We start from the raw sequence: 8529 nt of genomic DNA, 5'->3' as shown, positions 1-8529 counted from the left end.
TTACCACTTAAAATGAAAACCCCATCAAATACAGTACTACACTAAAAGTGCAGCATGAAGCTAAAACAACTTGGCTTTGCAAGTCAATTCACCATACTTTTGTGACCTGTAAATATTTTAACTTATAAAAACAAGTTCAAAAAAATTATTGGATTTTTATGCTATTTTAACTTAATAAATTATGTTAATTTGACAAAAATTATGCATTTTTACAGTGTTCATTATTTTTAGCATAAAAACAAAAGGAGTTGTTTTGCAGCAAAAAAAAAAAAACTTTGCTGCCTCAAATTTTTTGTTAAATCAACTCAGATTTACAAGTCATGTCAACGGAGATGAGTTGTCACAACTTATAAAATACACTGTAAAAAATTTCCTGTAGAATTTACAGTAACTTACTGGCAGCTGGTTGCCAGCAACTTACTGTAAATTAACATACAGTAAAAATACTGTATACAATTTTACAGTACTATTTAAAGTACTGTATGCATTTTTTACAGTACTATTTAAAATACCGTATACCGTTTTACAGTACTATTTAAAATACTGTATACCGTTTTACAGTACTATTTAAAATACTGTATACAAATTTACAGTACTATTTAAAATACTGTATACATTTTACAGTATTGTTTAACATGCTGTAACTGTATTTACAGTATTGTATATTTTCTACTGTAAAATATACAATAATTTATACTACAATGTATATATTACAATGTGTATTTTACCGTAAAATTTCCTGTGATTCATTTTCCCATTTCTATTTACTACAAAACTGCACAAAATTTAAATGGAGGTGTTAAAACAGCTCTAAGTAAATAACAAAAATAAGCAATGACAACATGTTTTTAAAATTTCTTTTAGTTTTTCAAATACATGAAATCAGATTTTCATATTTTTTGCACACTGAACTTTCAGCTTGCATCACAAACTGTTTTTCTTAAACCTGCAATAACATTTACTCATAGATATCATATTACAGAATTTTAAATCAAGTCATGAACTAACTCAGTCATAATAACAATGTTCAAATACAAAATACTTTCCTGAGTAAAATACAAAACATTTACACACACATATCACAGCATCAATTCATGAACAATACATTCAAATGCAGTCATAAGCAATGTCAAAAACTTATACATTCAAAATATTATTCTGAGTAAATTGTAATTTCTTGCAGCAACAGCTTTTTCAAAGCCAATGTAACATTTACTCACTGTTTCATTTCACAGTATTATCAAATAATACTAGTACAAATTCAGTTAGCAACTATAGACGGTTTCAGCAGTAACATCATAAACATGCGGCTGTCGCGGTCCGCATGAACTTCCGATAAACTCCGCTAAGAATAAAAAACAACAAAGTTCTTTAAACGCATTTTAATTATATAACAAGCAAAAAAACAACACATAGATTAGCTCGGAAACCAAAACATTTGTTATTTTCAACGAGGCTTTTGTTCAAGAGATCAGTTTAGCAACTAGTCAGACCATTAAAAAAGCGAAACCGGAAGTAAGGATCGGATCCAGACGTGTGTCATGTGCGTCCGATGAAACCGTCTATAAGAATAATTAAAAAAAAAAACGTAACAAAACCTCTCCTGCATAGACTTATTTTGCTTTTAGAAGCAACAGTAGTAACATGTATACACTGGAGTTTCATATTACAATATTATAAATCAGTGCATGGACAAATTAACTAAAAGAAACCTTTAAGAAAAAAAATAACTTCACAAACCTCTGGTGAGTTGAGTAGAATGTATTTGCTTTAGTTGCTTAATAGTTTTGCTTAATTCATAAAGTCCTTAATAAAGGTGGATATATACATGATGGTTCAGGCCAGAGTTCCTCCTTTGCACCATCTTCCCACTTCTTTTGCTCACCTGGAAGTTAGAGGAGCACTTGCTGTTGTCGGGGCTGATCCTCACAATAAATCTTTACATAAAAAAAGAATTAATTAGATAATTTGATGTGTAAGAGAGGGACACTCCACTTTTTTTTTTAAATAGTGCCATTCCTAAACGTTGCTATACGATTATATCCTCATATTGCTCAGGCCCACTGTAATTACCACAAAGGACCAGCAGTTGCTAATAGATGACAAGACTTTGCCACTTCCTGAAATCTAAAATCATATATAAAAGCCCTTATGTCCTTCCTAACCTGTATGCACTTTCTTTAGTGGAAACAAAAGAAGATATTTTGAAGAATGATTGTTACCAAACAGCTTTGTTGATGGGAGTCAACAAACCAATGAAAGTCAAGGAACTAAACATGTTTGGTAAACAACATTTTTCAAAATATCTTCTTTTGTGTTCCTCTGAAGAAAGAGCATAAAGGTTAGGAGGAAGGACATAAAAGTAAGTAAATGATGAGTCTTTCTTCAATATTTACCAAATGTTATAGCATACCGAAAGATGTACTTACCTCTGAATAAACTCCAAAGTAGTGGCTGCTTGCACATGGTACTCGATGTTGAGCACGTAGTAGCAACCAAAGTGAACAGCAAATGCTGAAGAAATGGTAGGTCAATCGCAGGAAATCGGACTTAGCCTTCAATCGGCAGCATCCATTTTTTGTTTTGTAGATCTGGATCCTCTGAAAATAATTAATTAATAATAGCGTTTGTTATTTGATTTTGGTGTAAGTAACAACATTTAGATGTTAGAGCTTTTCTCAATAATTTGAAATCTATCATTTTAAAGTGATAGTTCATATGTCCCCAAAATTCTGTCATCATTTACTTACCCTTGTATTGTTCTAAGCCTGTATGAGTTGATTCTGTTGTATTTATTAGTACACAAAAGAAGACATGTTAATAATTGATGGTAAGCACAGTTGATGGTACACTCTAAAAAAACAAACGGTGCTATATAGAACCAAAACTGTTGATTTGAATCGTAACCATAGAAGAACTGTTTTTAGTGCCATATAGCACCGGTGAAGCACCTGTGAAGCACCTGTGTACAACCATATAGGGGCCATATAGAACCACTATAGCACCACATTTGGTTCTACATAGCACTATATGGTTCTACACAGGTGCTTCACCGGTGCTATATGGCACTAAAAACGGTTCTTCTATGATTACGAGCAAAGAACCACTTTTGGTGCTATATAGCAACGTTTGATTTTTGAGTGTACCCACTGACTTCCATAGTAAGAAAAACAAATACTGTGGAGGTCAAGGGGTATTGTCAACTATTAGATTACCATCATTTAGGGGTGGGCGATATGACCAAAATCTTCTATCACGATAGGATTAATTTTATATCATGATAACGATATGTATCACGGTAGAGTTTTTTGTGTTTTAATAAGGTTTAAATCTTTAATACCATAGAGATTTTCATAATTCTCACAGAAAACATATACAAGCATAGAAAGAAGATAAAAACAAACAAAACCTAAGCTCTCTGAAGATAAACAATCAATGATATAAGAATGATAATAAATAATTATTCATGTATGTATAAGCCTACATATATTTTTATTTAAGGTAGAAAAGTGATTTAATCAGGAGCAGTGAGAGATTTTCTCTCAATGCTGTTTGATTAACACGAGTTACAGACAGGAGCAAAATTAGGTAACTTCCCCTTTAAGAGCAAAGTCCGGATCCAATACACTGTTACACATGCGCTTTCTCTTTTAGCTGTTTACTTTCCCTTCAGACCTAACTGGTCGTGTTTATGAGGATGCATGCAAAGACGGGAATTTTGACGCATATGTCTTTTTAAGGCCAATAAAGCGGAAAAATGCTCACGAGCTTAATGAGCATCGATCGCGCGACTTCCGCGCTCCTCACAGACAAAAAGAGCAGCGGTTGCGCGACTTGTCCGCTCCTGACACACAGAAAGAACGCACGCATACAGATTTGTTGTCTGTTTTTCAATGGCTTAAAATAACTTGTTTTAAAACTGCAGTGCTTAATTACGTGTACAAACGTTATGTTTTCGCGACCACGTGCACAGGAGCGTGACGTGGGCGCGTAAGCTCGATAAAAACGATAGTCCAAAATCTCTACCGGTTGACAAATTTCTACCGGTTAATTATGTCTACCGGTTTATCGCCCACCCCTACCATCATTTATCAAAATATTATCTTCGCTCAAGAAATTTAACTCATGCAGGTTAAGAACAACACAAGAATAAGGAAATGAGTACAGAACACAATTTTGGGGTGGGGGCCTACCTAAAAAGGCCAATCATCATTTCATTACTCTTGATATTCAAAACTCAAGAAGAATGCCAAAATTTAAGCATAATGCTTAACATTAACAAATCATTAAAGGGATAGTTCGGCCAAAAAATTATATTAATCCCATGATTTACTTACCCCCAAGCTGTCCGAGATGCATATGTTCATCGTTTTTCAGACAAACACATTTTCAGATATTTTAGAATATGTTTTAGAACTTTCAGTTAATTAAATGTGAAGTTACGGGGTCCACGTCCTTCAAGTCCAAAAAATGTGCGTCCATCCTTCACAAAATATATCCAAGTGGCTCCAGGATGATAAACAAAGGTCTTCTGAGGGTACTTTGTGTGGTGCTGTTGTAGAAATATCCATATTTAAAACTTTATTAACAAAAATAACTACCTTCCGGTAGCGCCGCCATCTTAGACTCCTCTGTATTCAGGAGAGAGTATTAGTGTAGTGCAGCGGTTCCCAAACTTTTTTTCCTGCGCACCACCTTCTATGTCCCGACCGGGTTGGCGCACCCCCAAACCCCACTTCAAAAAAAAAATAAAGATTCGCCATAAAGACTCATGTTTAATCATGTGCAAATAACCAGGGGCCGGTTGCACCAGCCGGACGTAAAGAAGTTGGGTGTAAGTCCTCCGTCGGGCTTAGCTACGTCTGACATTGTGAAAAATATTTACGCCTGTTGCACCATCTGAAACTACGACTAGACGCAGCTACGCTCAGCGTAGATGATGCGCGCCCCCGTGTATGCGTTTAATATTTAGACGCCATTCGAGTTTACTATGGTAAGAAACTTGCTGCCGCCAGCTAATAGATGACATATGAGAGCTTTCCTCATGTTCACCAGTGCGCTCTCCCTAAAGATGCGTGCGTCACGTGCAGACCCATCAAACGCATTCACAAAAGCCTTTACATTTCGCACAAAAGGTGTATAATAGTTTGCAGATTCATTATAACAGCTCAAGTTTCAAACAAAATTAAATGAAAGCTTTTAATAAGTTATCTACAGTGTCTTTGTAAGTATTTATGTATTTTATTATAAAAATTAATTGCCGGTCTCTCTACCATGCATGAAAGCACATTGCTCGCGTGTGCCTGTGCATTAGACGCACCCATGTCTCGTCCCATTTGATTATTTCTATTTTTGCCATAGAAAAAAGTCTCTCTCTCTTGGTCCCTCTCCTCCTTCGTGACTAACAACTTTATCATAAGACGTCCCACTTGACAGTTTCCCTGATTTCAGCCAGTTAAGCATATTTATAATATGGAATGAATGAAACGAGTTGACGCGCATATAGCGGCTGCAGTGCATAACAGAAGAGCAGCGCGTAGAAAAAGACAGCAGCTGTCTTCTACGTTTCTATCAAAAACTAAAAGTATAGTTTTTTTATTTAAAATAAAAGCGATTACAAAGGAAATGTTTACTGTTCATGTTTTTTATTCATTTATTGTATGGAAAAATCCCACTTAAAGAACCAGACCGCCATTAGATTTTTCCACTCGCGCACCCCCCGGTGGCAGCTCGCGTACCCCTGGGGGTGCGCGTACCACACTTTGGGAATCCCTGGTGTAGTGTACGCACTTTTCTTAGTGACGTATGACAAATTCGGAGGGCGGGGGCACAGAGCAGCAGCAGAGTAACCTCCGTAAGTTGCGTAAAGCTCTGATCTTGAATGCTGACCCGACAAAGATGGCGGCGCTACCGGAAGGTAGTTATTTTTGTTAATAAAATGGATACTTCTGCAACGGCACCGCGCAGATTGCCCTCGGGGGACCTTTGTTTGTCATCCTTGGGCCGTTTGGATTGTTTTGTGGGGGATGGGCGCACTTTTTTTGGACTTGAAGGACGTGGACCCTGTATCTTCACATTTAATTAACTGAAAGATCTAAAACATTTTCTTAAATATCTGAAAATGTGTTTGTCTGAAAAACGATGGACATATGCATCTCGGACAGCTTGGGGGTAAGTAAATCATGGGATTAATATCATTTTTTGGCCCAACTATCCCTTTAATCTTTTTAATGTTCCCAAAGTATGTGTTAAAGAATCTTACCAAGCATGATCAGCCGTGGAGTGGAAGCAAGGGAAAGCGTGGTCTCTACATCTGCCGTCGTTGTTGTGACCTGCACACGCACGCGCACGCACACACACACACTTTTTGTTACTGGCAGTTATATCAATTTAATTCAACGACCCATCGTCAATTATTCCTTGTTAGATGTGCATGTTAGAGAGAAACTGAGAGACTGACTTCAAAATAGCGTTAAACACAAAAGCTCAGTTTGTCGCCTAGCATTTCAGATGAACACTCACCTCACCTGTACCAAACGCAGTCAAACAAGAAAAAGAGAACCGTTCATGTTAATATGTTGATGGTGAAATGTTCTAAAAAGGGGAAGAAAATAATTAAATATGATTATATGCACAGAAAGTTGCGTTTTCTTCAGTCTTAAACGAGTTTCTACCTCAAAGCTCTCTAACTATCTTGTTCACAACAGTGAGGTAAATTACCGTCAACTGCGTGTTGTTAAGTGTTTAAAAAAAATGTTTCAAATTAATGAACTAAACCAAAAGTATTAAATATGGTAAGAAATCACAAGAAGATTACTTACCTTTGCAGATGGTGAAATGTTCTAAAAAGGAAAATAAATAAATATGATAACTTCCACCGAAAGTTTTGTTGAGTCTTAAAAAGAGTTTTCACCACAAAGCTCTCTCCCTATCTGTTTAGTCACAACAGTCCTAACGTGTGAGGTAAATTACCGTTAACTGCGTGTTGTTAAGTGTTTCAAATTAATTAACCAAATAAAAAATTAAATATGTTAAGAAATCACAGGGTTACTCATTTTACTTACCAGCTGTTTAACTTGCAACCATTGTCCTGTGTTCTTTTTTTCTTCGGGCGGGGATATCCGTGCCTTTCTGTAAAGTGTCAGGGTTTCGCGCTCATTTTTTTACTGTATTTCGATTTACTGATGGCTGGTCATAGTGCAAAAGAGCGCACTGTACCTTGGCCATACGCACACAAAAAAAATAACAGCGTGTAAGGTCCGCGTTCAGTCATGACTCTTCTCAAAAAATAATGTGACATACAAAACTATAACATTGATTCATGATAACATTAAAAACGTTTACTTTACGTGTAATAAATAACCGGATAATCTTTTGCAAGTGAGCTGCGGGTTTGTGTACAGGCACGTGATCAGCACAGACGTGATTACATCCAGGGCTGTGTCTCAATTCGTTCCCTATAGCTCCCGAGGTGGGGAATCATTATATCGTGTAGTATGCGGGTTCGGCCACTGTCAAGGACCCTCACTTTATATTGGAACACTGTTTCGGTTTCCTGTGTCGTGGCTGCTTACACGCGTTGAGAAAATTCACAGCTGGTATTCATCACTCATCAACAACCGGCAAAACCTATCTCTAATTTTTAAACACTTACATTTGTAAATTAATTGGAATATACAAAGCTTTCATGAAGATGATTATATTGTGTTTTGGTAAATAAATCAGCTCTACTTGCACTAATTTAGTTGTTTGATTGTTTTTAGGACTTTGTTTAAGTCTTCTGAATTTTACTTTACATTTTAAATCAATATTTAAATACAATAATATTACATTATTTGTATAAGATAGCTTTCTATATTGGATTGTAAGGCTTGACACTCAACATTAACTCAAAGTCCCCTTTAGGCTTAACTATGCAACGACACCAAACCTTAATCAGAGAGTTAATCCCCCAAAAAACAAATTAGCACCACCTGCCATTAAAATACAGTATTTTTTAATTAACTGTAAATTTTACAGTAAACAGAAAATACAGTATTTTACTGGCACAAAGATTACATTTCCCACAATGCAACATCAAAATACAGCAACATACTGTATAACATGCCCTACGGTAAAATACAGTTCATATTACAGTAAAATACAGTGTAATTTACAGAAATCGTTAACAGTGTATAGTTGAGAAAAGGCAACTTAATTTAACAATTAAGTTATAACAATTCACCTGTAGCTATAACAACTCATCTCTAGTCAAGATAAATAGTAAGTTGAAATTACTTGTAAATCCCAGTTGATTTAACAAAAAATTTTAAGGCACCAAAGTATTTTTTACAGTGTGTCTGTTAGGGTACATTCAGTTTTTGAATTTCCATGTTTTGTAAGCTTTCTTGTAAATGAAAAACATCAGGTCAACCCATAACCGAAACTGTTTTCTATCTATTTGAGATTCAACATTAGATCCTTATAAACGGAGGCATGGGATGATTGGGATGGCACATCTTATCACTAACTTAGGCTAGTGCAAGCTTA

General features: G+C 35.7%; 1 long non-coding RNA gene across 3 annotated transcripts; it reads right to left on the bottom strand.

The window, feature by feature from the left end:
* Nucleotides 1-845: 845 nt before the first annotated feature.
* LOC129436688 (uncharacterized) lies at nucleotides 846-8164 on the bottom strand. Of its 3 annotated transcripts, XR_012372514.1 has the most exons (7): nucleotides 7065-8164; nucleotides 6822-6842; nucleotides 6528-6594; nucleotides 6263-6332; nucleotides 2430-2600; nucleotides 1741-1937; nucleotides 846-1562 (listed from the first exon to the last, which is right to left on the bottom strand). It is a non-coding gene; the product is annotated as an uncharacterized lncRNA (long non-coding RNA). The 3 variants fall into 3 exon arrangements; XR_012372511.1 differs by having other exon boundaries at nucleotides 846-1937; nucleotides 7065-7998; XR_012372512.1 differs by lacking the exon at nucleotides 6528-6594 and having other exon boundaries at nucleotides 846-1937; nucleotides 7065-7994.
* Between the last annotated feature and the right edge of the window lie 365 nt (nucleotides 8165-8529).

The sequence above is a fragment of the Misgurnus anguillicaudatus genome, chromosome 12 (assembly GCF_027580225.2).
Source record: "Misgurnus anguillicaudatus chromosome 12, ASM2758022v2, whole genome shotgun sequence".
Taxonomy (NCBI): domain Eukaryota; kingdom Metazoa; phylum Chordata; class Actinopteri; order Cypriniformes; family Cobitidae; genus Misgurnus; species Misgurnus anguillicaudatus.
This window is presented reverse-complemented; position numbering and strand designations above follow the sequence as displayed.